Source organism: Rousettus aegyptiacus, unplaced genomic scaffold (assembly GCF_014176215.1).
Source record: "Rousettus aegyptiacus isolate mRouAeg1 unplaced genomic scaffold, mRouAeg1.p scaffold_m13_p_2, whole genome shotgun sequence".
NCBI classification, from domain to species: domain Eukaryota; kingdom Metazoa; phylum Chordata; class Mammalia; order Chiroptera; family Pteropodidae; genus Rousettus; species Rousettus aegyptiacus.
In genome coordinates, this window is record NW_023416295.1 from 121,389,710 (window position 1) to 121,416,857 (window position 27,148).

Genomic DNA, 27,148 nt, shown 5'->3' on the forward strand with positions numbered 1-27,148 from the left:
TTTCAGGCTTAATTAGGTGTTATACTCTCTCTTATTCAAATGCAGAATATATGTCTGAACACTTCAGGAAGAGGGGTGAAATGGTTTCTCATCAGCTGTAACTTCTTTAACCTTGAAACAGGTTCCTATTTCTAGCCATCTTGTGCATGCCTGTTCAACTTTGGACAGAGTAGATGGCAGGGTGATGGAGCTCAAGACAAGTCTCTAAACTACACTGTTTAATTTCTTAATCTGAAAATTCTTTTCTCTTCCTAGTAACTGGCATCAGACATTGATGTCACCACTTTACGGTGGCCCATTCACCCTGTAACGCAGCCCTGCCTTGTACTCATTAGCTTTTGCTATCCAGCCTGGCTCCAGCCCACTTGCACACGGAGATGAATTCCTTTCTTCTTGGCCTTTCAACACTCGCTTGCATAATTCTCTTCAGCCCACTGATGGTCTCTGCATCCTGTTTCCTCAGACTGGTGCTTCTCAAACTTTATTTTGCAAATAACCAAGGGATCTTATTCAAGTGTAGATTCTGATTCATTAGATTATAGTTCACTGGGGCTGATTAGAAGATTCCAGATTTCCAACAGCCTCCCCAGTGATGGCAGGGCTGCTGATCTGTGCACCACATTTTAAGTAATAAGGCCTTAGAGGGTCTTGGAGCTTTTTCCTATATGGTGATGGAAAGTATTGCCTAACCATTTTCAAAGTGTCATCCTGGATCAGTCCCATATCTGGTGTATGTAGCCTCTGTAATGGCAAGGTAAAACGAAATTGCTCAGTAATGGCAAGGTAATTCCTGGGAAGTGGTTTCTGAGATTCCTTACTCTGCTTTTTTCACCCCAATGCTGCCTTCAGGATTTTCCTTGTAGTCACCAAATTCCAGATCCGGAATGCAGAAAAAGAGAATGGACCTAGGAACTCAAAAGCTAAAATAAAAGTAACTTTAGAAAAGAGCCTATGTTTCTTACGAAACAGGGAACACTGCCCTCTGGTACAGCAGATTTTCCCTACCTAACTGCTCAGGATCATGATCTATCTTATAAAGTCTAATCCCTTAAACCCCTTGTTTCTAAGAGGGACATTTGAATTTCTCTCCCATAAAAGATCATTCCTCAAAGGCAAGATTAATTAGCTGTGCTTCCATAGTACCTAGAAATAGTTATCTCATAGTAGCATCATAAGTCACTGAAAATGTTCCATTGATAAGCACACATCTTTAACTTTAATATATTTATACTATTTATTTGTTTCCATTTTATTTATTCCTATTTTAGCAATATAATACATGCATATAATTTTTAAAAAATCAAATGGTATTAAGATGATGACAAATAATTTAGTTTTACAGAGGGAAATACCACTATATTTTTAAATAATATAGTTATTCTTTAATTTGTGTATTTACCTAAGTCATTTATGGACTTCCTGTTATGAGAGATTCAGCACAGTCCCCTACCTCTTCTCTCTTCCACCTTCTAAATATAGTTATATTTTAGTTATTTCAATAATCAGTATTATATCATTATGATGTAGAAAGTAAGATTACAAACTCAGAACTTAAAAAGAAGCTAATATTTTCTATAAGAACTGCACTGGGGAAAGAAGAAAGGGCATCCTCATGAGCCAGTATCTGGGCAGCCCCTTTCCTGGGCTCCATTACACATATTATAGCCTTTCTTTCTTACATGAGGACAACCTAAGACCCTAAGACCCCCTCCAAGTGTTGCCTTGTGATCACTAGGGTTGGAGGAGCATCAGATCATTTAGGTAGGGAAAAGGAGACTGATTAGTTCTCAAACTGAATTCTGTACTATAAAATAATGAGCTTCAAAAAGACTTACAGGAGGCGCTGAAAGCATGTATTTGAATTAAGTTACAGCATTGATTCAGAATATACGGGAAGTAACAGTGCTTATCCACTAAAGTAAAACATTAAGGATCTCTTTGATAATAGAAATTTAAACTTAGCAGTAAGGCTACTGATACTTCACTTGTAGCACTATGCTATTCTGTCTCAGAACACAGACTTTCAATTTCATACTAAATTTTGCAATTAGAGACTGGTTATCATCAGGACCAATAAGAATTTCTGATGTTACCTTTGCTATTTAATGTTGTTCTAAACGTTTTCAAAAACCAATAAAATCTTAACTAGAAACAAAGGTACAAATATAGAGGATATAGAATTATCGTAGTTTGCCCATTATGTGATTATGTAATATAAAAACTCAAACTATTCCATTGCAAAGGTATTGAAATGAATAAAAGACTATTAGACAAAAACAAGGAACATTTGTTTATACCACCAATGATAAAATAAACAATACAGTTGGTCCTCGAACAAACTGGGGGTTAGTGGCCCTGACCCCTATGCAATTGAAAATCTGTGTATAACTTTTGACTCGCCGAGAACCTAACTATAGTCCCTAGGTATCCACAGTAGATTGTTTCCATGACCTCACACGTGCCCCCATTGGATACCAAAATCCATGGATGCTCAAGTTCCTTACATAAAATGATGTAGATAAATGCATACATCTGTGCATTCCCAACTGCAGATGCGAAATGCAGTGATATGGAGGGTCAAATGTATGTTTATTTTTTTAAGTCTTCATATTAAAGGAATTTGCTCAGTTCTAACACATGTTCAAGAGTCAACTGTATATTGAAAAAAAGCAATCTCTTCACAATTGTAACAGTCTAGACATAAACAATACAAAAATGTTGGAATCTACATAAATAAGAGTAAGTTTTAATTATATATAGAGAGAGAGGCTTAAGTAAATGGACGTAGTATGTTTTTGAGTAGGATGACTGAATGTAAGATGTCCATTTTTCTTAATGTACAAATTTAACACAATTCCAACAACAGAACATTAATGATAGTTTTAAGCCTTACCAAATGTTTGAGAGTCAGTCTGGACACACCCAAATGTTAACAGTGGCTGCACCTAGGGAATGGAAGAAGTGGAAAAGTGAGAATGAAGAAGAACATGAAATTTCAATTTTTCCTATTTATATGTCAATAATTTTCATTCTTTACATTATTATAATTTAATAATTAACAAAAATGAAAGAAAAGTTTATCTAAAGAATAATTTGGCAAAAAATGGATAATATCTTTAAAATAAAGAAATTCCGGCCCTCATATACACTGACACATTCTTCAAGGTCACTGGTATAGGCATGAATAGAAAAATTGATGAAATAGAATAGATTCTATTTCACATTTTATGTGAATTTTGTAGGATAAAGAAGGTCTGACAAATCAATAAAGGAAAGAACCATTATTCTAATAAAGGGTACTGATACGATTGCTTAGCAATTCGGAACAAAAAACTCAGTTTAGTTTCTCACTTCATTCATGCTTTTATATTAAATTTGGAAAGGCTGAAAAGTTAAATAGCAGAAGAAAACAAATTTGAGCCATTACCAAAATTCCAGAGTGAAGACAATCTTCTGAGTCCAAAACTGTAATGAGAAAACCAAAAAAAAAAAAAAAAAAGAATAGATTTAACCACAAGAAGCTTTAAAATTTAGCATCCTTTAAAAAAAAATAGCAAAAGTGAAGCATAAGACAAATGTAAACATATTATGATCTCCAATTAATTTTCATATGTGGAATTTTCCCATATAGCCCTGAAATATGCTATCTTGGAAGTAAGAGTTTTACCAAGAGATTATTTGAAAGAAACAGAAAGGCAACATCATATATATGACCCATTGATCTGCTCAGAACAAACATAAAGTCAACAAATATACTGTTGTACAGGCATTTAAAATATTCCATTGGAAGCAAAGGAGCCTCTTCTACACAAAACCTGATGCACCTTGATCTGCCCCTTATGTTGGGCCCTGGGTCAGGAGAATAATAATTATATAATGATCATACAATGGAGGGAGAAGACCCATCTTCCTCTAACTTCTGAAATATAAGATTAATATTCATCTTTCAAATTTGATAGAATTCAGCAACGAAATCATCTGGAATTTTCCTTTAGGACAGAACTATGAAGAGCTAGAAAGGGAGCTGAAAGAAGTCTTTAATAAGCTAATCATCATCCTCTGTCAGCTGACAACTCAAGAGAACTTGATGGAATTAAAGTAAAAAATGAGAAATCTGCCAATACTGATGTTCAGAAGCTTCTAGAAATAGGTTAGAAGCAAAGAGAACAAATGAAGTCTCTCCAGGAGGCCCTGAAAAAGCAACTTAAAGAGACTTCTGAGATAGTAGAAAAGCAAAGGACTACTATTAATTTTTTTAAAGATGTAAGTGGAAGCAACTGAAATGTCCTACAATAGATGATTGGATAAAGAAGATGTGGTACAGAGATATACAATGGAATATTACTCAGCGATAAGAAGAGATGAAATTCTGCTATTTGCAAAAACCTGGATGGATCTTGAGATAATCATGCTAAGCGAAATAAGTCAGACAGAAAAAATTGAAAACCACATAATATTACTCATATGTGGGATATAAAACTGAAAGGAACAAACAAACATGACAGACAGAGACTTGTGGGCATGAACAGTAGCTTAGTGGTTACCAGAAGGAAAAGGGTGGGGGAAAATAGAGGTAAAAGGGGTCAAATATTTGGTGATGGAAAGAAATCTAACTCTGTGCGGTGAACACATAATGTAATATTGTTGAATGATACACTTGAAACTTATTTTTGTTGAATGATACACTTGAAACTTATTTTTGTTAATCAGTATCACCTCCAGTAATTTTTAATTAAAAAAAAAGACTTAAGTGGAAAGAAAGCAAAATAATCTAAGATCTTCAGAATGAGAATCAAAGCTTGAAAAACAAATATTTGTCAGGAAACAAGCTGTGTGACATCCATCCAAAAGAGCCAAAAAAAAAAAAAAATCCAAGCCCAATTGAAGGAGCTTCATTATGGAAAGATGGATTTATTTTTTAAGGCTCGAAAGCTTACTAATCTGGAACAAAAATTAGCTGTAGCCAGAAATGTGCTCGAAAAAGTAACTCTTGAATGGGAGTAACAACTGAAAGCAATGAAAGAGACTGTAAAACCCTGCTTGTCAACTGTTTTCAGTGACCAACTGACACAGTTAAGTCTAATCAGGTCAAATCCAACTTATATGTCAATACTATCCAAGACAATTGACACTAAGATTCCAGATCCAAGGATGAAAAAAGCAAGCTTCAACAATGCACTCCTGGAAGCCATGAGAGCTCTCAAATTGTGACAACAAAGGAAGAAAATCTGAATACCCCTGAGGGCAATTCTGAAAATCTTTTACAGGAGAATAGGACCTGTTTAATAAAACATAAAGAAAATCCCTCAAGCAATGACTGTAGAACTAGAACTTACCCCACAGAAATTGCTAATGCCTCTGTACACTGAATGTGAAGTGAAAAACAAAAAACAAAAAAACAAAACAAAAAAACAAGAAAAACAATTGACCAGCTATGAAGGGAGAGAGACTGAAGAAGAAAAAATACTGTAAATACTAAGAAACTATGTTAAAAGCATCCATTTGTTATTGTCTTCATATCCTCTTTAGACCACAGGCTTGATGGAAATACTAAGTTTTTATTAAAGCATGCAACTTTTTCACAATTTTATGTACTTTATAAAGTAGTCTGCAAATTTCCCAAAAGATTCCAGGCCAGTTATTATCCTCAAGCAATAACCTAGTTAAAAAGAATGTCCACAGTCAAAAATAAACAAAATAAAATATTCAATCGGGCTATATTTAAGTTGCAAAGGAGATGAAGAACAGGTAGTCCCGGTAAAGATAAAAACACCTTTCTATCTTTAGTTAGTAATTACATCTGTCATAATTCTGTTGACCTTGGACATGACTGGAAAGTCAACACTTTTTTTTCCCGTGACCTCACCTGGGCATGTCATTAAAAGGTACAAATCACGTGAGTATCTGGACAAACAGCTATTTTTCAAACATGGAAAATAAATTTTACTTTTAGGCAGTGTTTTAGTCTGTTTGGTGTCCTGTAACCAACTACCATAGACTGGATAGCTTATAAACAGAAATTTCTTTCGCCTAATTCTAGATCCATTAACCAGCAGATTCTCTGTGTGGTGATAGCCTAATTCCTAGTTCATAGACTGTTGTATTGCTGTAAGTTCACATGGTAAAAGGGATGAGAGAGTTCTCTGGGGCCTCTTTTAAAAAAGGGCTAATACCATCCAAGGAGGCTCCATTATCATGACTTGATCACCTCTCAAACTCCCCACCTTCCAAATACCACAACATTGTGGATTAGGTTTTAACATATAAATTCTGGTGGGACAAATCAGTCAATGATAGGCAGGCTATAAAATTCTATTTTTCATCAAAAAATTTTATTTTTGTGATCTTTTTTCCAAATCTTAAGCATTAAGAAACAAACATTCTGTTAAAATCCATATCTAAAATTATATTTAGCTGTTTTATATTGCTATAGCGCCATCCTCTCAAATTTGAGGGGCTATAAAGCTGAACTGTAGTCTGAATGACAGCTTTTAACTGAAGGTATTTTGATTTTATTCATAGAATTAAAGGCACATGAGTCAGACCTCATCGAAAACTGAGATCTAATTACCTTGATTAAAAACAGTTGTACTGGTAGACAGACCATAAATGCCATATGATTTCACTTACATGTGGAATCTAAAGAACAAAATAAACAAATAAAACAGAAACAAACTCATAGATACAGAGAACATTTTTATGGTTGTCGGATTGGAGGGGGTAGGAGGGGTAGGTGAAAAGGGGGACGGGATTAAGAGGTACAGATTGGTAGTTAAAGAACAGCCATGGGGATGTGAAGTACAGCATAGGGAATATAGTCAATAACATTATAATAACTGCATATAGTGCCAGGTGTGTACTAGATTTATGAGAGTGATCACTTTGTTATATAAATGTCTAATCACTGTTGTACACCTGAAACTAATATAATATCGTGTGCCAACTATAATTAAAAACTTAAAATTATTTAAAAAAACAAAAAAAAACCAGTTGTACTGGTAAAAGAAACTTTATTTTTCCTCTTGTTTTCAACATAACTGTACCCTGAGAAAATATTTTTTACCATTTTGGTATGTTCTAAATAGGGTGCATATGAAGGCAATGTATGAAATGAGAATTCAAAATGCAGTTGAGATTTTTAAATTTGAAGATATTCAAGTGTAGCATTGCAGATTTTTCAAAAAGCTCTTTGAGTCCCCATTTATTAAGCACTGCCAGCTCCCTGGGCTGGGCACTTACATACATGATCTTATTTATTCCATATAACCCATTGAGTAAATATTAATACTCCATTTTGCAAATATAGAAAGTGAAACTCAGGGAGACTAAGCAATCTTTTTTAAGTTACATATATTTTAGGTTTGAGAGCAAGACAGTATCTCAGTGCCTGGAAGATAGTAGGCATTCATTAAATATTTTGTTGGTGGAATAAATGTGTGAATGACTGAATGCCTCTAAATCCCATGCCTCTTGCACTACAGCATACCGCCTCTCTGATCTTCATATTCTCATAGCACTCAACCGTCATAAAGATTAAAACAGGATTTCAATAATAATTGGTGAATAAATAAATTCACCACGCAACAGACTGATTAATAGACTATTAATAGATAAAGGTGATCAGAGTATCGATGTTTTCCCTTACTCCAATCTTCCCTTTAAAAGATAACATAGTGATCTGATGTCTTACAGTTTTGAATTGCCAGAATATTAAAACTAGAAATGTAGTTTCCTCCCTGCTGTCTGTTTTTCATTTTTCTAAGGCTCCACAGAAGTCACGGCTCTCTCTGCAGTAGATTTCACCAGCACTTAACGCTGCCACTGCTGCCATCCCTTTTATTGCTTCTTCACTTCTAACTGGATCAATCAGAGACTAAGTATTTCCATATGACACAGAGGCTATTTGTGGAGAAAGTTACTAAGTGGTACTCAGACTGCTGATTCAGGACCCAGCCTCCAAAGATCAGATTCATTTCTCTTGGACATATACCTATGAGTGGGATTTTTTTAGACCATATGGTAGACTTACATTTAGCTTTACTAGATACTACCATACAGATTTGCAAAGTGGTCATACCAATTTATGCTCTCACCAGCAAAAGTATGAGAATTCCATTTGCTTTCCATCCTCTTTAACACTTCGTATGTCAGTTTCAGTCAATTTCTCTCTCTCTCTCTCTCTCTCTCTCTCTTTCTCTCTCTCTCTCTCTCTCTCTCTCCCCCTCATCATGCCCCCCACCCCCTCACACTCCCCTCCTCCCCTCACACACCCCTTCCCCCATCTCCGCCCTCCTTCTCTCCTTGGTTAACTAACCTGAAAAAGCTTCATTCAGTTTATGTGATCTGGATCTGTACTCTAGTCCTGGTAACCACCATGCTCCTTCTGGATCTATTGTATCTCAGTCCCGAAATCCCTCTTCTATACTCTGTACTCCGCTCTGTCGTGCTGGGGTTAGGGTCTACAATCTACATTACCCAGACTCCTTTGCCAATTTGCTGCCTATTAGATTACTTAATAGGAGAAACCAGTAGGAGATTGGAAGTTAGAAGGATCTATAGGTGTGCGTTCACCTGTGGAGGACAGCCTCACCTCCAGACCCCAGATGCTTTTAGCACTGCCCAACAAAGTGTATCCCCATCAGCCACAGTGTATCTCAGCCACAGTGTGCCCTGCATAGTTGTAAACTACTAGCCATGAGTCACTCTCACCTCAGAGGTACTAGCACATGCCATGCTGCCTACAACCCTTTATAAAGGTCCCAGCACTGTAGGTGACTCCTCTTAAAGATCTGTGCACCTGCTATGTGTAAGCACTTCTTCCAAGATTCTAAATTTTGTAACACTTCCTCTTTTTTTTTTTTAATCTTCCCACAGCTCTAGTCGTTAAGAGATGATCCCTGCAGTTTCTAATGTCTAGGTTATTTATTTGTTTGTTGGTTTGTTTGTTTTTGCATTCCCTTCTTGCTCTTTCATACTTCAAATTTGTGTATAAGAATCCTCTGTACTAAATCTCTCTCTCTGAAATATCTACGGTTGTTCAGTTTTCCTAAAACAGTCATGTAGTCTTATACAAGTCACCTACTACCTCATATATATAAGGTCTCGTCTAGCCTGTTATCTCTCTCCCTTGACCAATCTTACGATTGCTATTATCACAATAGTCCCTGAATAGGGACCTCCTTGAGAAGGCACCTGTGTTTGGCCTCCATCAGGGATGAAGGCCCTATGTAGAGTTGTATTTTAAAAAAGAATTTCTCTTAGAAGAATTTTAATAATCACCCTCAAGATAAAACCAAGAAGAAAGAAAGAGGACGAGAGAGGGATGGAGGGAAGGAGAGACATTTTGAATAGTGCAGGCGATTCTTCCCACCATTCCACTCAGTGAGCTCATATCTGCATTGATAGTGAGATGGAAGATGTAGGTACACTTTACTTTGAATTTCCATGAGCCTCTCATAATGCCGAATACAAGTATAATGCTTAGAGATGTATATTTTTCAAATGACATGGCCCCTAAATAAAAACAATAATTTATTTTGAACTCAACTAAAGAAAAACTGACCTGGTGCACTTCAGCATAATTAACCTCCAAGCCTAATCCTCCCAAAGGGATTTCCAAGGGTAATGTTGCCTGTACTAAATTCTTGTCCTATGTTCTGACTTTAGCACACAAGCTTCAACTAAAATGTAGACCCTTCGTATGGGAAACTGGTAAGTTTAAGTTTCATGCAACTAAATTACCCTCGTAGCATCTAATTAAGCACCTCCCTGAAGTTTCCAAATCAACAGAAAAGTTGAAATTTCTCAGAGAGGAGAAGCTATTATCTCTCCATCGTACACATTAGCATAGAATATGGTCCGACAGTTGCCTGAATCATAGGCACAAGGTATTATTCTCCTACCTATATTTCCTTGTTGCTTTCATTTTGGATCCTAGGTAGAATTCTCATTTACAGGTTTCAGTTGCCTATAATAATCAGGGTTCGAAGGTAGTCATCTATTGTTGTTCTATCCATTGTTCCCTGCATACCCTCAACCACTCCTCACTCAGATCTGTATAACCTAAGTGTTAAGGTAGAAAAAAGGGCAAGGATTGCCTGACATATAGAACCATGGCAAAAAGAACAGACTAAGAGAGGTATCAAGCCAAGGGCTCTGAGCAATGTGAAGGCATCAGCATTAAGCAGGAACTGAGGAGATAAGCAGAAAGTTGGACATAGGATGAAGCAATGGGAAGGGAGAAGCTGAGCCACATCCTTTGAGGTCTATGTAAAGTGTATGTTTTTTCCATGGCGTTCAAAGCCTTCAACTCAATAGTATTGTATTAATATGGATAGGTAAAGCATCGACTCTGAATTTAAAAATAATGTAATAACAAGCAGGCACAGTGATATCCATGTAATGTGGTAAATTGTAAAAGAGAAGAATTTAGAGGAATCCTAAGAAACACAAAGAGTGGGGATGAAATCAATCACATGGTAGATAATTTCCTAGACCAACTTATTTGATTTGTGCTAGACGTATAGTCTGAACTTTATGAAATCCTCTGCATTTTCTTGACAACCACGTAACCCCAATTCCCACTTCCATCATAAAAAAGTAGAGGTTACATATTAGAGTGATGGACGGAAAGAGTCATTGTGACAATATCCTTTACCTCTAGCTGAATTCTACCTATAATCTTTTTATCTAGCCCAGAATGAAAATGAAAACTTCAGGGACGTAATTATAAATTGACAAGAGAAAAACATCTGGTCAAACATACTGTTCTCTCTATTCAACTCTGACACAACATGTCCACTGAGGATGATTTTTCAAGTTCAGTGGAGTTCAATGAAGACTATTGCCAGCTGTTTCAGCAGGTACCAGACCAGGAGATAAACTCTAGGGATCAGCAATGAAGAGGCTGTACCAGAGAAAAACAGGAAGGAGATATCCAGTTGATGCAATTCGATTTCCCAAACCAACTGTATTTATGACTTGTTCTTTTTCACAACCCTCTCCCTGAAACTGTATTCTCGATGAGAGTCTTGTAAATAGAGTGTGACAATGAGCTCAGCTCTCCCAGAGCATCCATATTTTATTACCCACCATTTTACCGTGCTTAAGATCTAGCAAGGTCAGTGTAGAGGAAATAGCTCTCTCTCCTGGGTTGGATGTAAGCACTCAGACTAGATTTCTGCTGCCCTAGCTATAGAGATCCCAAAGTTCTTCTTGGTTCTCTTCTTTGACATCAGATATTCAGCTCTCCCATTTGTATAAGGTCTTTTATCTTCCTATTTTTATCATCTTCCCTTTCTAACCCAGAACGTCCACTGCTCAAAAACTCATCTTCAAAAGTACATTTTCAGTCAAAGGTTTACAATTCCCTTTTGACTCTCCAATTAAGCTGAAACAATCTCTCTGGCTTTCAGTGTCCTTGGATTTAGAGAACTAAAATTAACACAGAAGAATGATACTAACGGTGCCGTTAAAGATAGTTTAGTGGAACCTTAAATGAAAGCTTTTAATCTCTACCTTTAGAAAAGAATATTAGAATTCTAGCCTAAGCACAAAAGATAGGATCAAAAACAGCTTCTTGGACCATTTAAAAAATTTATTATCAATGAGGAAACTACTTAAAAACCAGTTTGCTTGAAATGCACTATGATTATCATGATGCTTGATTCTGATCCTGTAGATTTATAGTATATGAGGTAAAACAGATTTTCAGTATTTTTATCACAGTCTACTACCAATTCTTAGGAAAGCTGTGCCTGCACAGAATCCTATAAGCTCATGCTATCTTTTACGTAACAGATTTAACCACTGATGCTTCTGCTTCCCCAGGTTTGTTAAGGGGAACATCATTCTCTAGTATCCCCGGGGTTGCAGTCTGGGCAGTATTTTTGACTTCACCCTTTTCTTTACGTTTCATCTACAACCAGTAATCTAGTTCTGTAGGTGTATCGATCTCATGGTTTGGCCGGTGTTATCCTTTCCCCCTATATCACTGCCAATACCTAGATAAAGCCTTCTGTCACTTCCTCACTGTAGAACAAAAATAATCTTGAACTCAAACTTGAAGAGGCTTCAACTCCTGTCTCTGTCTGATATGGGCCAAGTCATTATCGTCTCCAAATTCCCTCATCCTTAAAACTAGCAATGTCTGTTCACAGTTAATATACTTATAATTAAATGCTTATTCCAAAAAAATTACACTTTAAGTATATTTCACAAAATAATTATGTACATATAAAGCACTATTGTTATTGCTGTTGTCAGCTTCCTCTTTTGTCTATTTCTACTATCTTCCCTTCCTAATCCAGACTTGCCACTGCTCAAAATCTAATATTTCAGAAATACTCCTGTTATCACATTACTTTTTAGCTCAAGAATTTACAATGATGCTCTTTGATTCTGGAAGTAAGCCCAGTAATCTCTATGGTATTCAAAGCCCTTCAATTAGCATATAACTGGAATTAGAGTAGATAAATAAAACATGGACTTTAGCTTTAAAAATAGTGGAATACATGGACATACAAGCAGGTACAGTGATATAATGTAATATGTTAAATTCAAAGAGAGAGTATAGGGGGAGGCTAGGAAGCCCAAAGAGTTGGCATGAAGTCCAGTATTGGAGGTCAAAAAAATCATTCTCAAGGCGATAAAGACTGGATCAAGTTTTGAAGACTAAGCAAGAATCAATAAAATAAAGACAGGTGAGAAGGACATTCAACTAGTCACAGTCTAGTCAAACTTAGTTCTAGTTCTCAATATGAGAAAATAGTCACTGATTATATCTAACTAATATCCTTTCCAATTTAAATGTCACGGCTTACTCATTGAAGCCCAAAAATCACCTCACTGTAGTTTTTCCAAGGTAAAATCCTCCACATCCGAACCTTTCCTTTATTCTGAGTGTCATCAATCCTTAGGGACAGGGTATGTTAGTGTGGTCTTAGAACTGCCTATATATGGTCATAAACTTTCCAGTTGTTTCATATTATTAAAACGAAAGTCTCTTTTATGTATTGTTTTAGTTTAATTTACTGATGTATTAATGTTCTTTTAACCACATGGGAAAAAAAGACAGATAAAGTTTGTAAGGGTTATTGTGCAAAAGAAAAAAGTATGGCAAAGATTTTATAACTCAAATGCTAGAAACACCAATTTGAATGCTGTTACCCATAACAACCAATTAGCATGCAATGTTTCAGAATTACAACTCACATTCCACAGGAAATAACATTAAATGTTAGAAGTCTATATATTTCCAAATGTTTTTATTAATAGATAGCCTTGTAAGGAAACTTTTATTATTGGTTAATTAAGCAGAAGACTTTATTCTTAGAATAAAACTAAATGGCTTTACTGTTCAGAACAACTCCCATTTACATCAGCAGTCTCTTCTTCCCACCTTACTGGTCTGGAGTTCCCTTTTCAAATTAGGTAGCCTTATAGTTCTGAGCCAGGAAACTCTGGGACCAAAGAAAGCTATCACTTAATAAAGACATAGAAAATAACATAAATCAGTCAACTTATAAAACAGGGAATATGGTGAGGGCCATGTTTTAATCCCTGCACCTAGGGCAATTCTGGTCTTATACTAGCTGTATGGAAGAAATCAAGACAAAAACCCTACTCAAAGACCCTATCCAATTTCCATTTCTTAAGCAAATGTCTTTTGTCAAGAGAATAGCTCACGTTTGTCATCTTCAGAGGGCAACAGGATAAAATGTGTACAGGCATCAGGCAGAGTCCCTTGGTCTCAGGGAAGATGGCCTATCCCCATAGTCAGGGGCTCTGTGGCCCTTTTTGGCCACTGATATATAAGGGATATATCTGTGGCTTTCAGAAATGATATGGGAGAGGAAAAAGCAAAAACTCTCTGCCATGTGCTGTCTCCTGCTTCCCACCTTCAAATCCAGTTGTTTGGTAACATCATGCATGGAGCTGCCCTAACAACATTTGGACTACTGAGACCAAAAGAATACAGGGCCACCCACCTAGAGCACCAACTCCAATGAGCTCTTACACCATCCCTGAAGCACCACGTGTTATGAGAAAAGTGAATCTCTCTTCCCCTAGTTAAGCAACTGCACTTTAGGATCTTTTACTTACTGTGCATTGGTCATATGTACTTGTGCCTGAAGCGGTCCTGACTGGTACATCTGTGCATTATATCACTCAGGGCAAAATCTGATTTTTTTGAGAAAATAACATTCAGCATCATTAACATTCATATAGAATATTCACAAATATGACTGTGTATACATTATCCAATGTAAGGTCTAAACTAGCCAAATTGTGAAATAAATAGAGTATGTTTTGGATTACCTTTTGCCTGCAGTACTACTACTGCCCTCACTTTATCCCTAAGAAATCTTGCCCCCGGGTTCCCTGCTGGAGATCAAAGATACACTCCTGGACTTCCATCCCAAACAGCATATGGAGTACTAGCCAACAACTTTCTTTGTGAATTTTGTGGCACATGCCAGACTTGCCTACCACAATAATGAAAGCAATTATACTCACCTGTATTGAAATTTACCATAGGTCAAGCATCTTACATGCATTAATATATTTAATTCTCTCAGCAACCATATAAAGTAGGTACAACTATTAGCCCATTTTGTTGATAAAAAGTGAGAAATAAGAATGATAAAGAACTCTCTTGAGGTCTCATGGTTGGTCAATGGTATAGTAGGAAATGAAATGAAGGTTGACTTTACACCAAGTTTATACTTGTATCTACTATGCAATATAGCCTCTATCTTAGAGAGAATGTGGCTCTTTCTATTAAAAATTCCCTCAGATTACACCAATTACTCTGTTGATTGAATCAGTACACAAAAGATTTACAGATCTGCCTTCCAGGAATTAAAAAACTTGCTTATGTGACTCTATTTACTGTGATGTTTTCCTTTTATACTAATATTTTTCCAGGTCTTAAAAATAAATCTACAAAGTGTAGTTCAGGGAAAAAATAAAATGTGTTTTCACACTCCCATTTTATTTTCTTAAGGACTATGCTGCTCAAATTCATATACTACAAGAGCATTTTTTTTTTAATGACAGGGAATTCATTTCATAGATAAAATAAGGCCAGAGGTAAGATCAGTGATGAGACTATGTGCCATGCCTTCTCGTATGGTTAACAGAGGTGCGCAACACATTTGTAGCTTCCTGGTAAAGAGGATTGTGATTACAAGATTCACAATGTTCATAAGCTAAAATCAAACCAGCATTTCAGAGAACAGCTTGTCCTGACACTGAGAAATGAGAAAATTTTTTTCCACTGTCTTCCAAAGCAGAAATAGTGCATCCAAAAACTGGAAGAGAAAGCTAGTGTATTCGAATATCCTAAAGTTTTCATCTTGAGTACTCTGTTTTCAAAGAAAACCCAACCTCAAATATATACTAGAAATACTAGAAATCTGACTTTGTAAACCATTTCACTAGTTTTAGAATAATTCTGGTAAGAAATTTTGGAGTATTTTTTACTTATAGGGTAAAATTTGGATCACTGATACATTTATACTTGGAAGACATAAATTTAGGCTAAACTTAGATATTCTACATTATGGAATATGTAGAAAAGTTTTTACAGAGGAAAAAAAATTACTGGACTAGATGTTTGGTAATAACAATGTAATGTTTCAGAGCTCAGTTTTAGATTTAGACAGAGCCAGGTTTGAATCAAGAAATCTGCAATTAACTATATTTGGAATGCATTATTTCACTTTTCTGAATTTAGTTTCTTCATTTATAAAACGGAATGATATTACTGCCTCTGGATGTTGTTTTAAAAATTAAGTGCCCACTTAATGATTGACATCAACATCAATACTACTCTAATAAGGTGTATGATGTTCAGCAAGCTACTGATCTGTAGAATGAGGGAATCAGACTTTGGTTTCCTGATCTATAAAATGAGGAATTCAATTAGATGACTTCAAACTCCTTGTTCAGATCTTAAATCCTATGAAAGTCTGAGTATAAAGGATGTACGGAATAAAGTATGATTGATAATAGCAATAAGCTGCAGAGACTTTATTAATCTGCAGTTATTGATACAACTGTAGAAAAGTTGATAAGATTTTTAAAAATTGATAGGCTATAAAAGTTGATACAACTGGCAGCTTTTCAAAAACAAACTTCAAATGATATCATTCTTTTCATAAAGACAATAACGTGTGTGTATGGAGGAGTGGGACTTAAGAGCACAGAGTACTTATATGTCTGTATTGGTGGGGAGGATATCATGCATACTCATTCTCCCTTTTTTATAAAACCTCAACAAACAGGAAAAAATGAGAGACGTGACAGAAACAACTAGCTTAGAGATATTTTTAGAAAAGTCTTTAAATCTACCAGTAAATTCCTATGTGCTATCTAGAAACCTCTCTCCTAGGGCTTGCCCAGTAATGAGCAGCTACAACAACCTGTGAGGTGATAGATTAGAATTGGAGAAATCAGTATGAACTCATGTTTATCTTAATATCGATACAGATATTTATATGTGTAAATACATGGGTTAGCATAGACATGTATATTTTCTTGCTTTATCAGCTGAGAGGTCCTAGAAGTAATGACACCCAAGAAGCAGCAAGTATGCCGGGCAACTACATCTTTATTTCTAACACCATTCTCAAACAACAACAACAACAACAACAACAACTAAAGCTTCTTGGAGAAATGTCTAAAGACTGGAAGAGGGGAAGATACAGAAGATGAGTCTGGAGTATCCTACAGTGCCAGAAAGTAAGACTGTGCTAAAAAATATTAAAATTAAAATTAAAAACTCCAACTTATACTAATGGAGGTATGTCAAAGGAACACAGGAGAACAACAAAATAAATAGTTACTAAATTATAAGCCAGAGTATAAAATAATATCCATGAGTCTCATTAATATAAGTAAATAATTGAATAAATAAGTGGGAGAGAAGAGAGAATCTCCCATGCAGAAGAATTACAAATAATCAATGTAGATACTGTGCCTTCAAGAAAGTGGAGCATTACTCTCAACTCCTTTGGCATTGTCTACAAATAGTGATCATTCCAAAGAGTATAATATGAAAAGAGGGGGAAAGAGTAACTACAGTAGGAAATCCTGGCAAACACTATCTCAGCCAGGTGAGGTCAGGTTTTGCAGTATTAATATACAATGAATTTTACAGGTAAGTGACTCTACTGAAAATCAAGGAAAGGTTTTACTTTTCTTGGAAACTTTACTAAAACTTGTTTAACAGTTCAGAAAATTACTTCTTCAATGGCAGCATCACTCATTTTTTGATATACTAATATCCCATACCTTTAGTCTGAATTCGTAGCTGTCATATTCATATGGCTACAAAGTCTTTTAGCCCATATTGTATAATATTATATAATTTTTAAATGTTAATAATATTTAATTGAAAATTTAAATTGAGTTTTATGGTTTTAACTACAAATAAATATTTATCGATATGTCTACCAACATGTTTTTCTAATAAAGAAATGAATCAATCAAGAATAAATAAACTGAATTGAGGAGAGTGACGCAAGCAGCATGGTGACATGAGAGGACCTCCAGGTTTCTCCCCTGAAGTTACAACCAGTTGGACAGCTATAGTTCAACGAAAGACTCCCTGCTCAACACAAAAGCACGTCTGAATAATCCACACATTGATACATTTGAAGATGGGCAAATCAGGGCAATAGGAAGATGAGATGGGGAAAGGACAGAGATAAGAGCCTCAGAAGACCAGCTGGTGCAGCAACCCCAGCAGATGTGGTAGGAGTGAAGTGTCAAGTTGCAACTCCCTCTGGGCAAACTGGAGGGGCAGAGGCAGCAATTGGGCCTGGGTGGTCAGTACACATTGAGGCTGAGCCCAGAGGCAGGGGCAGGGAAGCAGTCCAAAGTGTGGCAGCATTTCATAAACTTCCATTAGAAGGCAAAAGAAGCCATAAGCTCAAGAACATTCCCTCCATCCTCCTGTGGCAGTAAATTCCTCACTTGGCCTATGGCGAAGCAGCAGACATAATTTTCCAACTTAAGTGATCTGTACTCACTGTGGCTGAGATTATTGAAAAGAACAGGCCCACAAACACACAAACCACTTCCCCCTGTTCACCCATCGTGGCAAAACCTGGTAGAGGAAGCCAGGACACATACGATAGACTTGTGCATCTGGCAGCTTCTGAATGCAAGAAGGCAGTGCCAGGAACACAGAGGCCAGGAGACCCATAGCTCGCCACATCCCACCATGGCAGAGGCAACCGGGTAGTAAAGAAGATGCCTACCTCCTCAGGGAATACAGGGCATTTTCCACAGCTGAGGTGATGCAGCCCCACAGGGACCCCCAAAGCCCTAGTAGTACAAGTCAGAGAAAATAAAAATTTGCACTTCAGCACCATCTACTGGAAAATAAAAGAAAGACCTCTACTTGTGAACCTGATAAATAGGTGTCAAATATTTAAAAAAAAAAAAAAAAAAAAAAAAGATTTAATTTCCACAAATGCCATGGCAGAGAAATAATCTATCAATCATAATGAATAAAAAAAAAGTAGCAAGGGAGTTCAGAAAGAAAATGAAAAAATCTCCAGAAAATAAACTTAAAGACATGGAAGACTGATTTAAATGATAGATAATTCAAGATTGCAGCTCTGAAAAACTCAATGAGGTACAAGAAAATTCAAGTAAGTAATTCAATGAGCTCAGAAATAAAATCAATGCACAAAGGGAGTTCTTAGTCAAAGAAATTAAAACTATAAAAAAAAAAACCAAACCAACATAAATTTTGGACCTGAATAACTCAGTAAATTAGATGAAGAATGAACTAGTGATCTTAGGAAATAGAGCAGACTAGACAGAAGAAAGACAGTGATATTGAAGATAGAAATGTAGAAATGACTCAGGGGTAAGAAGAGAGAATCAATAGTAAAAAAAAAAATAATTAAAGAATTCTACAAAAACTATCTGACTCCATTAGAAAGAGCAATACAAAAACAATGGGTATATCAGGAAGATGATAGGGAGAAAGAAACAGAGAAGTTATCCAAACAAATAATCAAGAACTTCCTAAATCTATTGAAAGAACTTGACCCTTGAATCCAAGAAGCTGATTAAACAACTAATTATCCAAAAAGGCCTTCTCCAAGACACTTTATATTAAAGCTGTCGAAAATTAATGACAAAGAAAAAATTCTCAAGACAGCCAAGACGGTAACCTATAAAGGAAATACCATTAGATTATTATCAGATTTTTCAGTAGAAATCCTATAAGATAGGAGAGAGTGGAATCAACTATTCAAAATACTGAAAGAGAAAAATTACAGACAAGAATAATATATCTAGCAAAGTTATCTTTAAATATGAAGAAGAAATAAAGGCTTTTTTAGACAAACAAAAGCTTAGGGACTTTACCACTGCAAAACCTGTATTACAAGAAATACTGAAAGGTGCTCTTCTACCTGAAACAAAAAGATAAAATAATACAAAACTATGAGTAAGATTACTAATAGATAGACAGAAACAGGGAATTGTAGCTCTTGTTCAAATAAAGTATTAAACAGCTAAATGTAAATAAAGGTTAAAGGAGATAAAAGGCATTGAAAAAAAGACAATAGCCATTGCAATTTGGAAATGAATGGACAGCATAATAAAAGATAATTTGTGACATTGAAAACACTAAAGGGGAGGAAGGACTGAACTTGTACAGGTGAATGGGGATAACATGCAATCAAAAGAAAAGGGATTATTGTATATATGAAACTTTTCTGCATAAACCTAATGTTAACCACAAAACAAAAACCTAGAACTGAGACACATAAAAGGAAAAAGAAAAAAACAGAGAAAAAAAAAATCATAGAATACTACCAAACTAGAGTAACAGACAGAAACACAAGAGGAAAAAAAAAATGGAAACACAGCGCTACCAGAAAACATAAGATAAAATGGCTATAGGAAGTTCTCGTATATCAATAATCCCCTAAATATAAATGGAGTGAACAAACCAATTAAAAGACACAGAGTAGTCTTTTAAAACAAAGCCCAAATATATGCTGCCTTCAGGAGACCCATCTCGGCTGCAAAGACTAACATAGACTCAAAGTGAAGGGGTGGAAGATAGTACTCAAAAACAAATGGCATCCAGAGAAAAGCAGATGTAACAATCCCCACCAAAAACCCAAGTGCATTTTTCAAACAAAATAGAAAAAAATCACCAGATTTGTATGGAACCACAAAAGGCCATGAATAGCCAAAGCAATCCTGAGAAAAAAAGCACAAAGCCAGTCTTGTAAGAAGAATAAAGATCTTATTTCTTTTAGAATAACACAAGTTATTACAAAATATAGTAAGCAATATAATATTAGAAATAATCTTAACAGCTATAAAAACATTATGGTTTAACAAAAATAATACAAATGAAATCATTTCTTTTGTTATGTTTAGCAATAATATTGTTTTGAAAAAAATTAATGAGATGTGAAAGATGTCAAAATAGGCTATATAATGAATAGTAATTGGGGAAATTTTATTTACAAATGGATAAAGTGAAGTTTTATTGCTTGCATATATAATATAACATGGAATGAAAAGTTAAGAAAGAAAATGTTATTTTAAAAATTATGGACCTTGCTACAAAGAGGTGGTCAATATTAAAACATAAATTTTTTATGGAAAAATTTTCCTTTTTGTTGATTTTGTTGCTTGTGTAAAAAGATGTACAACTATAGCTGGTTGGCACTGTAGGGTTTAACCTTTATAAAAATATAACCAAGTATATTAGCGTATAATTACATATTCATCAACAAGGCTTAGTTAGCAAGAATCTTTGCAAACATCTTCACGAATGAAAGAATGTTAGAGGTGTTATTACATTCAGAGTAATGGCTTGAATAATAGATTATTTTATAAACTGAACATTGACATCAAAGAAGAGTTTTACTATTATCCTAGACATGGAAATTAAATGGTTCTACATAGGAAATTGTTTAATAAAATTGTCTTCATTTTCAGATACTACCACAGAATTTTTTAGTCCAAAACATCAAAAATTAAAAAATAAATTTAAAATACTACTAAATTACATGGTGTATTCTTTAGATATATTTGAATGGTAAATGGCCTAAGCTGCAAGAAAATTAGAGGACTTAAAGTAAAAGAATTTTCATAAGATCTATTAACAAACATTATTTAAAAACAATCTTTATCATTGATTATTTTCAGTTTTTGCTTTTCAACAGCTGGGGGAAACAAGCTTAAAGATATTAATTTAGAACCATTACTCTTTGGATATTGATTTTAAAGAATAATGATTAGATATAAACATTTCTGTTTAAATCTACTACTGATTTAAACAAACTTTTACTGAATCATTAATTCCTGCAAAAAGGATTTGGAACAACTTAGCCAACTTTTACGAACGTCCTCTTTTTTGGAAAAAAAGCTGAAATACTTATTTTAGCATTTCATACTTTATATTTAGCGTAGCTACTTCAAAGGTTTGTAAATGTAATTATTTGCAAATTTGTAACACGCAATATTGCTGAAAATATTTAAAATGCAGTGATCACCTATCATTTTATTAACAAAAATTGGTATTTAAATACTTCACTTTATCAGATGACAAAATGAAAGTATGAGTAAAATTCAACCCAGTAGGGAGTGAATGATTCAGGCTGAAGTCTGAAAATATTTTTAGTAAAAGAGATATCATTTGAGGTAGGTCTAACAAGTAAGCCAGATTTCATACACAGAGAAATTGCAGATAGATAGGGAGATAGTATAGAGATATAAATAACAAGGTGTATTCTAGTGACTATGAACATATGATTCAAATTAACGCATGCTGTAAAATTTTGATATTGGCAATCACAAGTAGATGACAGGAGTTAGCTAAATTTTAAAAGAAATAGTGGTGAAATTATTATCTCAATAGTGTTTTTTTCCTAAAAAAATTTAATACTTTGCTTTATTTTCTGAAGTTTTAGAAAACAATAAGAATATCATGCTGTAAAAATTCTATATTAAAATTATTTATTAAATTTTGAAACTGGCTGCTGTTTTTTTTTTTTATCTCATTCTAAAAGACTATTGCACAAATTTTCTATAGCCTCTTTTACTACTATATTTTTTTCCAAGCCAGTCTCTATGCACCATTACATTTTGAAGGATTTGGTCTCTGAGATCTTTTCTAAAGACTAGAGACTGACTGACTATAAAGCTTGATTCTGCATTTGATTGCAGACTCTGACACCTTTTAAACCAGCTATGGTAATTTCTGTCTACTCGCTCAATCTCTACCCACTCTGCGCACACTCATAAATACTTCTCAGTGACCCCTGGGTACGAGACAATAGTCTGAGTAGAAAAGTGAGTGAAAGAAAAACTGCAGTGGAGTTCCCTGGCAGAGTTAACAGCCAGCTTGAATTTAATGCAGTGAAATGAAGATGACTCTAGTTCTTATGATTATGTGCTTTTTCCCATCCACAATTAGTTGCTTGGGTCCAGGTAGAAGCAGGGGAGAGCTGGATCTAATCAGAATTTGGATTGGAACGAAGCATATAACCTTGCAATAGTGGGTCAAGGGAACTGAGGCTGTGCACAACAGATTATAGTGAATGTAATAACTGTAATCGCTGTTTACTAATTATGACATCATTGTCCTTGCATTTGCCCATGCCCCAGAATCAACATCAGTTTCAGAGGATTTGCGTCTATGCCCCTAAAACAGAAATCATTTTTCCGCTTTCAAAATTAAATATCTCTTTTAAGAAGTGAGGAAGAAAATGGTGTTAGTGTTATCAGGGAGCCCGAAATCTGTCAGTATTCTTTATGTATGTCACCTACACGAATAAATTTTTACTGATAAAATCTCTCATTTTCATATTAAAAAAAATAACCAGAAGTTTACTGTTAAGAACTTTTAGATAAGCATTGGGCTACATAAAGCAATAGCCCCTTTAGTCAAGGCAACTTGACTATTCTCTAGCAAGCTTCTCCGCAGAGAATGGCAAACAATCAGTGTTTGAAGTCAGTGGAAATCCCCATCCCATCCCTCATTTCACAAAGCACAGATTGGTTTTAATTTCAAAGCAAATAAACAAGCCAAGACAATGTCACCTTTTATGTTTGAGGATAATGCTGCTCTAAATGATTTAGTTCAAGGTCATCCCAAATGATGAGATCGTCGCCAAGGTTTTAGTTAGAGTCCCAGTTGCCCCTCATTGGGAGTTTCCAGTAATAAGCCATGGTATTTGCTCTCTTAGCTAGACATCTATTGGCTTCAGCTCCTCAAAAGCAGCATTAGCCAATCCATTGGCAAAATAAGCATGCAATGAAAAAACACATTTAATGTATCAAATGGCAGGGGACGGGGTAATTTTATTATTCAAAAATACTTCAGTTTTTCAGAATTGAATCTACTAATGCATGAAGAAGCAGGAAAAAGATTTCAAAAACTGAAGGGACCTATGATCTGTCTTTTAACAACTAAAAGAGAGACGTCTTGAGGGAAGATAAATAACAACAGGATAAAAGGATGTTTTATAGCTTATCTCAAAAAATTTTGACATAGAGATAGCACATTTGCCAAAAAGAAAATTTTATCCTAGAAAAATGCAATTACTTCAGAATAAAATATTCAGGTGGTATCTAAAAGTGGTTATGAGATCAACCCTTTAAAATTGAACTTCTAGTCTCTTCAAACACCTATTCAAATACTTGACATTTTTTCCATTTGACTATGAGTAATTTGTTTTGATAAGTGACATGAAGAAAAAAATTGCTATTTGCAGGAAAAAAAGAAACATTATAGCCAGCTTCTAAATATAGTCTCCCAGATGGATGGCCTGTTTAATTATGCAAAGTATGCCCAAAAGCCTAAAAAAGGGAGCACTGAGGCAAAAAGCTTATAAATATCTCTGCACATTACAGTGTTATGATGTTTGCAAGTTACTTAATCATACTTCAGCATAGACAGTGTGATATTATGTATTAGTTAAGCTAAAATATAACCCTGGCTTCTTCAGATGTTCTAATCAGGATTTCACACTGAAGTGGTAGAAGGGAGTAGGGGAAGCAGCTAGAATTTTATTTTAAAAAGTCCCCACCCTCCAGAAAGAACTATGATAAGCACTTTGGTGACCTACTTCTCTGATCAATAACAGACATTTTATTATTTAGCATAACAGTGAAATTTGTAATTATCAGCATAAATTAAATTAGAAATAGACTCACCAGTAAATATAGAACTATTCACAACATACGTGAATTTATAAGATATTTTAGAACAGAGAGTGGCAAACTATGTCCCACAGGCTGAATCAAGCCCACCTTGGTTTTAGTATGACCTGTGAGCTAATTTTTTTTTTACAGTTTTAAATGATTGTAAAAAGTTTTTAAAGAACATTTTGTGATGTAAAAATTTTAAATTAGATTTTGGCATCCATAAATAAGGTCTTATTAGAACACAGCCACGTTTGTTTATATATTTTCTGTGGCAGGGATTAGCAAATGTTTTCTGTAAAGGGTAAGATGGTAAATAGCTTAGGCTTTACAGAGCATACTGTCTCTGTCACAAGTATTTAACTCTTTTATTAAAGACATATCTATAAGCAATACAGAAATGAATGAGTATAGCTGTGTTCCGATATAACTTTATTTATAAAAGTAGATGATGGGCAAGATTTGGCCAATGGGCCATAGTTTGTCAATTCCCGACCTATGGAATTATAGTTATTTCTGGAGTGTGGGGACTTTTTTAAAACAATGGTGGAGTTCAATAGTTGTACCAAAGACCATGTGTCCTCCAAAGCTTAAAATATTTTCCATCTGTTTGTCAAATCCAATTGTAGAATATAAGGTCCATGAGAACAGGGACCTTCTTTTCCTTGTCTGTAAGTATATTCCCAAAATTTAGACTAGTGCCTGGCAGTCACTATAATAATTACTAATAGTCACTTATAATTATTTGTTGAGTGGATGAATGAACGAATGAACAAATACACATAAACTTTCTGTGCCTGAAAACTCACTAATCCATCATGCAGCCCATTCCATTTTGGAATAGCCTAGTGTTCTGCCTTATGGTGAAGTTGAAATGTCTCCCTGCAACTTCATCCAAGATCCTAGTTACTAACTCCTTTGCTACTTAAAAATTTTTAGTCTGTCTTCCAACTGTAACTGATTCAAATATTTGAAGATGTTTCTTGTGTTTCTTGAATTGTCTCTGTGCACTAAATCATTTAAGAATATCTTTAATGCTACATCTCACATGTGATTTTTGAGTTCCTTAGAAAGCCAGTGGCCCCTCATGAAGATTAGTATCCACAAACTCTTTGTTTGTTCTCAAAAACCTAACTATGAGATTAAGAACAAAAGGTCAGTGCTGTCAGTATCTGCTAATGCGATACTTTGTCGTTGGAACACATGTGGCAATACAGGAAGTTATTTTTCTTTGAATGTCCAATAAATGAAATGATTTGAAGTATTCTTATTACATGAAGAGTTTACCACACACAGTTCTACTCATCACAGTTTTATTCTTTTTTTATCCTGTCTAAAAAGTTATCTAGAGATCTCTCTACACCTTGGAGAGATATAAAGTTCCTCTTAAGTAACCAATTTTAGTAAGCAAATTTGCTTCTTTGACAAGACATGCTCAATTAATAAGTGACAACTAGCAATTTTTAGTTACCTTTCATTTTCTCATTAGTGTTTGTACAAGTGCCCCTCCTAGAACAGCATTATTATGCAATTCTGTGCTTGCCTTGATTTCAGTTCCAGTCTTTAGAAACATTCAGCCTATTTTTAGCTGCATTCCAGACCCTATAAGCTACATTCAGTGATTTACTTCCCCCCATTTATGTCATTTTCCTAAATTCTTCTCCCCTGAGCTTCTCCCATGACTGAAGGACAATTTTAAGCTACTCTGCTCTGTCCTATTACAGTAAACTGAGACGAAGTAGCATTTCTAACATAATGAGACATCTATAATATAATTTTGCTGTTAATCAATGTGTCTTTTACAGCAAATGGGCTGTTGTGCAATATAATTAACCTAGACATATTGAAAAATGCAAATATTACTGTTTCACCTGGAGAACTAGATGATATTGCAGATTGTATCTAATGGACTCCAACTATAGTCCCTGGGTCCCTAGTAAACATAGATTTTTATAGCCTCAAGTTTGGTTCTGCAAGCCTTACAGGATAGGATAGTGCCCTTTAGATTCTCTTGCTTTACTGGGAGACAAGCAAGGGAATGGAAGGAGTTTACTCCAAATGACTATATCTTGGAAACCTACTAACCAGAGCTCAACACTAATAGTCTGTTGAGCTAGAAATTATGTTTCCACTTCTCTCATTTAGAAATACTTTTCGAAGACCCTAGAAAACCAAATTGCAACTTAAGCATTCAGAAATAATTAAGGCCACTAGTGAGAGTGGTGTCACCAGTGAAAAGAATGCAGATCAGGCAATATCTGGAGCTGAACCCCCACCTCTATACTTACTAGCTCTGCAATCCTGGGAAAGTTTCTGTATTATTCTGGGTTTCAGCTTCTTCATCTCTGTTATGGGACCACCTACTTTGCAGGGTTACTGTGAACATGAAGTGATAGAAACAGGTGAGACATCTGACTAATACAAAACAGATGTCCAACAAATGTCAGTTCCCTTCATCACCAACAAATGTAGAATTATCCCCTTCTCTAGGTTCTATAGAGAACAAAAATAAAGAGTAGGGGGGATTTCTTAGGAGTTAGGACTTTCCATGCTAACATCCTGGTCAAACCAGGACACATTTTCAAAAGGTTACATTTGATAAACTATTCCAAGTTTTAAATATATAGTGATTATTTCCCTCTTGGAGTCCTGAATAGTGTTTTCAATTGTTTTGTGGAATAGAGTTAAAAAATATGTACTCATTATGTTGATTATTTGTTCTAATCACTTAATTGAAGACTGTATCTGCTTTTAGAGTAGTGATTTTTAATGCGACATTTAGTAATTCGGGAAACTTCTTGGTTATCATAACTGGGGATTATGGGATGGTGCTCCTGGCAACTGGTGGATAGAGGCCAGGGATGCTGCTAAAGATTTTAGATGCACATGAGAGCATCTCCCCTCTTCTCCTTTCTATTCTCCTCCTCTCTCATACAACAAGGAACTGTCC

The 27,148-nt window shown here is 35.2% G+C and overlaps 1 pseudogene; it reads left to right on the top strand.

Annotated features, from left to right (window-relative positions):
* Positions 1 to 2,896: 2,896 nt before the first annotated feature.
* Positions 2,897 to 27,148, top strand: part of LOC107508210 — a 132,214-nt pseudogene continuing 107,962 nt past the window's right edge.